The following is a 9,380-nucleotide window of genomic DNA, read 5'->3' on the forward strand; positions in this document are numbered from 1 at the left end:
AGCCGAGTCGCGGAACAGATGCATATAGGTCATGACTCTGGAAGCAGGAAAACAGAATACTGTGACTCAAACCCTATAATAAAACTTTTAAGACCTTTAAACTCCACATATTAACATACACATCTTGTAAATGGGTCACAAGAGTCCATTTTTGAGTGTGTGGCTGTTAGCCACTGTAGCCTGGCATCTTAAAATCAATGTTTGGGGTCCACAGACACCAAGTGATTCTGCAGATTAACGAATCACGCTCTAATGAGATTTCACTGTATATGAAAGTTTAGTTCAATCTGTGAAATATTCCAAGAGTTGGTTTTGCTCAAGACCTCAGCTATCTCTTGGATAAGATGACTGAATTTTAATCTAATTGAAGCCTTGTGAAGGGGGGATGGGGGGATAGAATAATTTATTTCCCTTCTCAAGCCTGGCAAGATAATCTCCAAGGTTACCTCCTTCTCTGTTACCCTGATCCCAATTTGGAATGTAAAATATCACTGATATTACAGATTTAATTTCAAGAATGTTGGTGCCCTTCCTCCACCAACCGTTCTCCACTCCTGCCGATTGTACGGTTTCTGTAAATAATCTGTGAAGACCCTCTGGTGTGCAACAGTTTTCAAACCACCATAAAAAAATTAAACGCACTTGTATCCTTCTTTTCAATGCCTTTCAGAGCATATTATTACTGGAATGACAAGTGCCATTTACTGCATCAGGATGAATTATGAGGACCATGAATACAGATCGTTAAAGATCAGAGACAATCAAATTCTTCTCACTATTAACTGGCAGCCTCTGTCAACTTGGCGAATTTATTGGAAAAATTTGCACATTTTCTTTCCATAAACATCCAAGCTTTGAGCTAAAAATGTTACATCAAAGATTTTAATCCATTATGGTTTTCATTGGCAATTTTATAATAATGGTATATCACATTTGGCATTATTTATTTTATCCTGACCTAAAAAAAATATTGTTTATAATGCAGTGTGACAGCTCAGGACAGCAGCTGCTGTTCACGCTAAAGCTTAGTACCTTAATCCAGGTTTCAAGATGCAGATCACAGAGTAATTGTCTGAGGCAAGAGAAGGTCAAATAATTGAAGTTCAAATGTATTTATCATCTGACTGTAATAGTACAAACCGAAGAAACAGCGTTCTCTAGTCCTCAGTACAAAAACAATGTAGCCATAACATGCATACAAACAAGATATACATATTGTGATGGAATATTTGGAGATGTTTTTGGGAGATAAATTGGTAAAATTAGAGTAAATTAGATACATACACACACTTTAAAACAGATCTTATTTGAAATACTGAAGAATTCATATTCTGTGACTACAGAAACTATGGAGAATGCTATGCACATTTCACAAGAAGGTGCTAATTAAAATGATGTCATGAAATGAATAGACTTTCGTCTTGGAAGAGTCAGATTGTCTGTGTTGGACCTTTTTGCAAGGCTTTTGACCTTTCTGCAAAGTGCTCAATCAGAGGTCATTGAGAGGTTTGTTTACCTAAAACAAAAGATGGACTAGAAGACTAGCCCTTATTGTTTGCTGGAGAAGGTCGGGAGGTTTACAAGTGAGAGAGAGAAGGACATGTGGCTGGCGGTTAGAATCTGAAAGAGAGGGAGAGACTGAACAGTGTCAGCCAGGAGAAGCTTGGTGGAATTGAAACAGAAGTTCCAGAGCAGCGGATGGCTGGAATGCTATCTATCTGATGTTTTTCTTGGAATAACAAGAACAGAAAGGAACTTTGTGTAACCTGAAAGAAAGAGGTTATCATCTGGAGAATCTTGATTGGGCAAGTTTAATCAGCAAGACATTGAGGTGACTAATGGTGGTTGTGGAAATCTTGGAACAACATATCTCTCTCTGCAAATCTACAAGAACCTTCTTGAGCGGTAAACATTTAACTTTCAAGCACCAAAGCCTGGTGAACTTTATACATGTGAAATTCTGTGCACAGTATAAGAATTGCCTGCAACCCGTGAACTTGGAAGAATGAGAAGTGAGATTGAACTATGAACCAAAGAACTTTTCTTAAATTTATACACACATTATATACATATGTGTTTAGAATTAGAAGGGGGTTAAGTTGGGTTAGTTAAGAATAGTGATGTTAGTTTGATTCTGTTTTCATGTTTAAAGATAATTAAGAAGAACTTTTGTTTAAGTAACCATTTGTCATGGTGAATATCTATTGCTGCTGGGTTTTGGGGTCCTTTGGGCTCATAACAATATCCATAGATAAAGAGAACCTATATGCAAGCTTTTATATAAATATATTGTATTAAAAATAAATAGTATTGGTAAATAATAGAAGATGAGGAGTTGTTTCAGTAGTCTCACTTGGTGGATTTGGCTGCAACACTCCTGCATCACTTTCCAGATGGGAGTAACTGAAAGATGCTGTGTGTGTGGTGGTAAGGGGGTCCTCACTGATTTTGCATGCCCTCTTTTAACAACAGTGGTTGGGGGGTGGGGAGAAGGGGAAAAGGGGGGAATCCCCAGTGATCCTCCCTGCCACTTTTATGCTCTTGTGGATTGACCATTGATCCGATACTCCACAGCAACCGAACCACACAGGGATGCATCCAGTCAGGATGCTCTCGACAGAGCTCCTGTGGAAAGCAGGCCGAATGTGGTCAGTAGCCTCATGCTCAATGGAGATGCACAAGTCTCATATTGGAGATATACATGCCTCAACTTCCTGGGCAGTTCCAATGCAGCACTTGTTAATCTCTGGACAAACTCCGAGTTAAACATAGCACTGCAATGAGAAATTACTGCAGTGTTGAAGGTGTGGTATTAAGCCAAGACTGTCCACACATGAAGTGGTGAATTATCTATCATTTTTAAAAATATCAAAATAGTCACGAAACATCAAATTGACTTAACTCTAAGTAAAGTGCTTTGGGAACCAAGGCCATGCAAGAACCTATGTTAATTAAATCTCCTTTTTCTGTGAACGCCCTGTAGCATCTATGGAACCAGAGTATGAACTTTCCCACCAATCCAAGAGGACAAAACATGTATAAAGTTCTAATTTAGAACAGAGGGAAAAAAAGTTAGAAACAGATGAAATATCATGGCTTGGAAACTATTAAAGTACAAAATGAATTTAAATGACACCAAGACTAATTAACCAAAACAAAATCTTGAGATGGAATGCAGCTAGAGATGCCATTGCAAGACATTTATAGATTGGGGCTATACTTCTGATTGTAAGTGTTTGTGTGTGTGGAATTTGCATGTTCATCCAAGTTGGATTTTCACCATTTGTTCAGTTTCCACCGAAGTCCCAAGGTATTTTGGCAGATTAGTCGTACTGTAAATTGTACAGGCCACTGTAAATTGCCCCCCTTTGTAGGTGGACAGAAGAAGGATTGGTGGGGATTTTTTGGGCACACGAGAGATAATAAACAACAGGCAAGAGGGGGACTGACAGCTGGCACTACTGGAAATACAAGAAACTTCTATCCTGGTGCTTAAAATGACAGCATGCTCTGACCAGCCGATAACACATCCCAGGTTTCTGCATTAGCTCTCAGCTATAATCTACCTTGGTTTTTTTTAAAACTTTATTTAAGATTTTTATAACATGAATAAAATAGAAAGTTACAGTAAAAAGATTAAACATAAGATAATAAAAATTACAATACTACATCGGCAGACTAAATAAACTAAAACCCCCCCCCCTCCAAATTAGTACACAACATTAATGGCCTAGCTTAAAGTTAATCCAAACCCCCCCAAAATAAAGAGTGAAAGAGTGAAGAGTTAATAAAATGAACAATAATTATATATATTTAAAAAAAACCCCTTACACAAAAAAATAAAACATAACAAATAAAGATACTAACATCAAAAAAAAGAAGAAAAAAAAATTATCAATACTAAAATATCAAACTTAAAAACATATTTAAATCAAACTTAAATGCATATATTTAGCAAATGGAGTCCACTTCAACCTATAAAAAGACATCCTATCCTGAATTGAAAAAGATCTCCTTTCCATGGTCAAACAGGATTTCATCTCCAAATACCACCTATCTAAAGTTAATATATTTCTATCTTTCCAAGTAAGAGCTATACATTTCTTGGCCAGAGTTAAAGCTAAATAGATAAAAGAAATCTGATAATCTTGTAGGCCCAAATCAATTAATGATTGCATATTCCCTAATAAAAATATACCAGGATCTAATACAAGACAAATATTATATAAACTAGTAAATATAGATTGAATACCCTTCCAAAACTGTGGCAATCGATCACAAAACCAAACAGTATGCAAAAAAGTATTAGCCGTCTGGTCACAACGAAAACAGCAATCCGACTTACTAAGACCAAACTTTTTTAGTTTCTCCGTATAATCTACCTTGATGATTTGCCCCTGCCACTTTAGTGAACTCAGCTTCCCACTAGATTCTTCCGGGGCCATGGAGGTCTTTTTTTGCAAAGAGTTGGCCACCTGATACTGCATCAAGGTGGATTCCACAAGTCATTATGTCCTCGCTCCTCAAGTTGGAGTGCAGGGTTAGGGTCTCTCAGCCTCCCCAGTCTTCCCTCCCATAACACACAGCTTTCTCCCCATGGGGCAAGACAATCTGGGATTTCTCTCCCTCTCTGTTTAATTTCCACTCCCTCTGATTGTGTTTCACTTTTTCCTCCATGAGACAGGGTTTCCGACCACCAGGCAGTATAGCTGGTTATGTCAGGAAGTGAAAGGTGACACTTGAAACAGTGCAAGCAGAATCAGTGAAAATTGGATCCGAGCCTTGAGTGATTGCAGCTCTTTGCACCAAATATTGGGGTGTGGTGCATAATGACAAAGGCCTGGGTCCAATTGGACGTGGCACTTAAAGACATCACGATATTCAGGTCGTTAAACAAGATACAATTCCTACACATTAGGCAAGCTTCGTGCCTCTGTAAAGCAGAGTGCATTTTTACCTGGGCAATATTTGGCGTTCGTGCCACGCACAATGTTGGAATCCTTGTCTCTGTTTTAACTTAATAATTTCCTTCAGTGCATTTTCTTGATTTTAAAATTGCTACATGGTGGCTTAAGATGGAAGTCAACACAGATTTAATTACAAATAACAGGCAAATCAATAATCACAAAGAAAAGGTACAATTTAATTATTCCCTTTCAGAATAGTTGCAAGTTCCACTAATGTAAAATTGTATCCAAATACTTCCCCACAATATTCAGATCTCTGGTTGGTCTGGGAGCATGGAAAAACTCCTTTTAGTTCTTAATAGATTCATCAAACTTCCTATCAAGACAATCATAATGTCCTTCATACCAATTTAAAATCTTTAAAAAGTTAAAATACAACACTTAGACAAACAGCATGGTAACAGGCCCTTCTGTCCCACAAGACCATGACCCCCAAATACACCAATTAACCCCCGCACATTTTTAAAGGGTGGCAGAAAACTCACACAGACAAGATGTACAAACTCCTTACAGACAGCTCTACATTTGAACCTGGGTCGCCACCGCTGTAATAGCACCGCGCTAACCGTGCGGCCCAATAAATGTTTTGGAAACCGAGGGCAACACCCAGATTTTTACCTTAAACTTCGAAATTCAACCCAGCTCAGACTGATGGAATGAAAGCAACATCTGTTCAGTTCAGAAGTGGGAAGGGAAGGTTGAGAATCACTGCTCCAAACCCAATTGTTACTGAAATATTTTGCTTGAGAAAAATTGTCATTGGTCCATTTCCTTTGGAGTTCTGAGACTGTGCACATAATGAGTCAATGAAGTACAATTAAAGCAGTGGTTTTCATACTTTTTCTTTCCACCCACATCCCACCTTAAGCAATCCATTACAAATCACAGAGCACTGATGGCACAGGGAATACTTAAAGTGGTATGTGAGTGGAAAGGAAAACATTGAGAACCACTGCACTAAACCTACAATAATCCCTTGTTTTTTTTTTATTCCTCCTACATTCCCATCAATTCAGCCCAGATTCTACCACACACCTACACACTGCAGTGGCCAATTAACCTTGCAATCAGTATCTGTTTGGGGCGCGAGATGAAACCAAGCTCCCAGAGGAAACCCATGCAGTCACAGATTTCAGATTTATTGTCAGAGTACGTACGGGACATCACATACAACCCTGAGATTCTTGTTTCCTGTGTACGAGGCAGAATTACCACTAATTGGTAGTGGAAAAAATACTATAAATGTAAACAAATAAAGAACTGTAAACAGATAGTGAAAGTAAACAAACAGTGCGCAATACTGTACAGAGAGAAAAAAAACAATAAAATCAACAGGGAGAAGGTGCAAACTCCAGACAGGCAGAGTTGGGGGGGGGGGGGGTGTCAGGACTAAAGTTGGGTCTCTGGTACTGAGAGGCACTTGTTCTACCACCTGTACCACTGAGAGCTTCCCCAAGAGATGTTCTTGCATTTTGGGAAAAGTGTTCGTTAGGCTCTGGTTAATTTATCAGGACCTTAGCCCATCTAAGGTTCACAGGGAGTTATGCTCCCATCTAGATTTTGATACATGATACAAATCACTGATGCTCTTCACCAAGTATTTCATATAGCTTTCTTCCAGCCCAAAAGATGACGCAGAGATCGTCAGATGAGGTGTCACCATTGTAAGCTTCCTCGGTGTACAAACACTTCGCAATGGCTCTCCAACAACCAGTTCCGTTTCCCTCAGGAATCACAGCTTGTTCCATAAATGCTACGGATTCCTTTCCCTCAATGGGCGACCTTCACGGAAGGCACCCCTGTGACTCCTTTGACCGCTCGGCTTCATATCTCAGGGCCAAGCTGCCTTGCACGATGGATAATGGAGGATACGGACTTGACCTGAAAGAGCTGCTCATTCGTCTCAGGTTCAAATACTGGAGCTGTGCTATTGAATCAAAGGCCACACCTGCTTGCCTCAGATGAGAGTTTATTCCCTGCTCCTCTGTGAGCCTGGCCTATAGCAGCCATTCTCCACAGGGGCCGTACACCCATCCACGGTCCACAGCACATTTAAGGTGGGGGGCGGGGGACACCATGGACTAAAATTAAAATATACCTTTATGTAATTAGTAGGAGAGAAGTAGAAAAAAAAACAACTAACTGTTAAATGTGACTTGTAAATGTGACCTGTAAATTTGTTAAAATGATTATACATGTAGATCAGTTAAATACTACTATAACAGACTGCATTACACCTTAATAAAATGTAAAATAAGAGATATCTGGGATAATAATTAAACCCCATAAATCTATTTATCTAAAAGAAAAATAAAACCTAAAACGAAACTAAAAAAGAAACCAACTAAACATGACGGATTCAAACTTTGCGTAGAGTCCTAAGGGGGCCATAGGTTGAAAATGGCTAGTCCAGTGGTTCTCAACCTTTTTCTTTCCACTCAGTATTCCCTATACCATCGGTATTCCATGATTAGCAAGGGATTGCTTAAGGCGGGATGTGGGTAGAAAGAAAAAAGTTGAAAACCATTGTTTTAATCGTACTTCATTGACTCGTTATGTGCACAGTTTCATAACTCCAAAGGAAATGGGCCAATGACCATTTTTCCTAAGCAAAATATTTCAGTAATAATTGGATCTAGAGCAGTGATTCTCAACCTTCCCTTCCCACTCACATCCCACCTTAAGCAATCACAGAGCTCTGATGGCATAGGGATTACTTAAAGTGGGACGTGAGTGGAAAGAAAAAGGTTGAGAACCATTGGTGTAGTTCAAGTTGTTCCCAATTTGATGTTTCTCAAGGATGGTAGTAATGATTCAGTGTCAATTCTTCAGAAGCAATTTCTCCCTGCTCCTGAGATTCCAACAATTACTCCTTTTTCTCCGCAACGGGTGGCTGGGATGGTGCATCACACAGAGTTCAAAGTTCAGATTTATTGTCAGAGTACACACACATCAAAACATACAACCCTGAGATTCCTTTCTCCAGCAGGCACGGCAGAATTACCATTAATTGGTAGTGCAAAAACAAAACTGTACCCAAGAAGATACTTGTCAACAAATAAAGAAATGTAAACAAACTGACTGTGCGATACAGAAAGGAAAAAAAATCAATAAAGTGGAAAATAAGAGTCCTAAAATGAGTCTCTGATTGAGTTGGAGCCACTCTCACCATTTAAAGCAGGGTCATAACATTTTATTTGAACACATGCTTAAGCTTTCAAAATTGTACAATCCAGGACTAGCCTCCTTATCCTTCCCTTAGACGCGCTTGTTGAAACGAGGCAAAGGATGCAATAATACTGTGGGCCGACCTTGGCAAAACTGAATGAAAGGGTGTCCTTTTCGTGGCCCTGATGGTTTTACTCATGGCTGATACCTCACCTGCAAATGCCCCAGATTGACGTCCGTGCTTTGCACATCACCTCGGCCCAGCCCCGCTCACTGTGCAGCACATTCCTTTGATGTGGAGAAAGACTGGTACACAAGCTGGAACCCAAGGGCAGAGCCAGGCTGCAGAAGAGTGACTGATACCTAACATTGCAACCCTGTGGTCTATTGGAGCACACAAATTCAGCCAAATGAAACATATTTGAAAAAAAGTAACGCCGTTTTTAAAAAAAAGGGGTTCACAAAAGAGTCACGACACTTGCAAATCTTTAGCATGCAATACAACTCCTACTCCTGCTTCATTTTCTTCTATTATGTTCCCAAATTGAAACAGAAGGGTGTATTGGCCATTGTCATTCGCACTTGGGTGAACTAACAGTGTAAACAGTCGCACCAAAATATTATTTCTCATTTAACACTTCTTCCTTTTGTGCATGGGTTTTTGTGTTTCTCATTCCAACATACTTCACATTTATTCATTTTCAGTTCTCTCCCCACAATGAAAGGCGCCATTCAGTTTTCTCTTTCCCACTAACTGGAGAGCTCGCTTGCATTTGGTTTTCAAAGGGCCAGCTGGCCTTGTGCCCAGCCCACGCAGGCATATAAGCGAGGCCAGCTCAGGTCCTTCAATTTCCAAAGGTTGTCTGGTAGAAAGCATTTGGTTCCCTTGCAAATCAATAGTGAATGTTTGATGAGCTTGGCTGAAAGTTCCTTCATGTGAACAGATATGGGGCGGCACAGTTGGCATAGCAGTTAGCGCAACCCTGTCACAGTGCCAGCAATTGGGACAGTGGACCAAATCCCGCACTGTCTGTCAGGAGATTGCTCGTCCTCCCCATGTCTGCGTGGGTTTCCTCCAGGGGCACCGATTACCTCCCTCTGCTCAAAATGTACCAGGGCGGTGTTGTAGGTCATTTGAGTGCATTGGGCGCCACAGGCTCGTGGGCCGAAAAGGCCTGTTACCGTGCTGAGTGTATACATTTTTAGGGCAGCACTATTAGCGTAGTGGATAGCGCAACGTTGTCA

Source organism: Narcine bancroftii, chromosome 1 (genome assembly GCF_036971445.1).
Source record: "Narcine bancroftii isolate sNarBan1 chromosome 1, sNarBan1.hap1, whole genome shotgun sequence".
In the NCBI taxonomy this organism is placed as follows: domain Eukaryota; kingdom Metazoa; phylum Chordata; class Chondrichthyes; order Torpediniformes; family Narcinidae; genus Narcine; species Narcine bancroftii.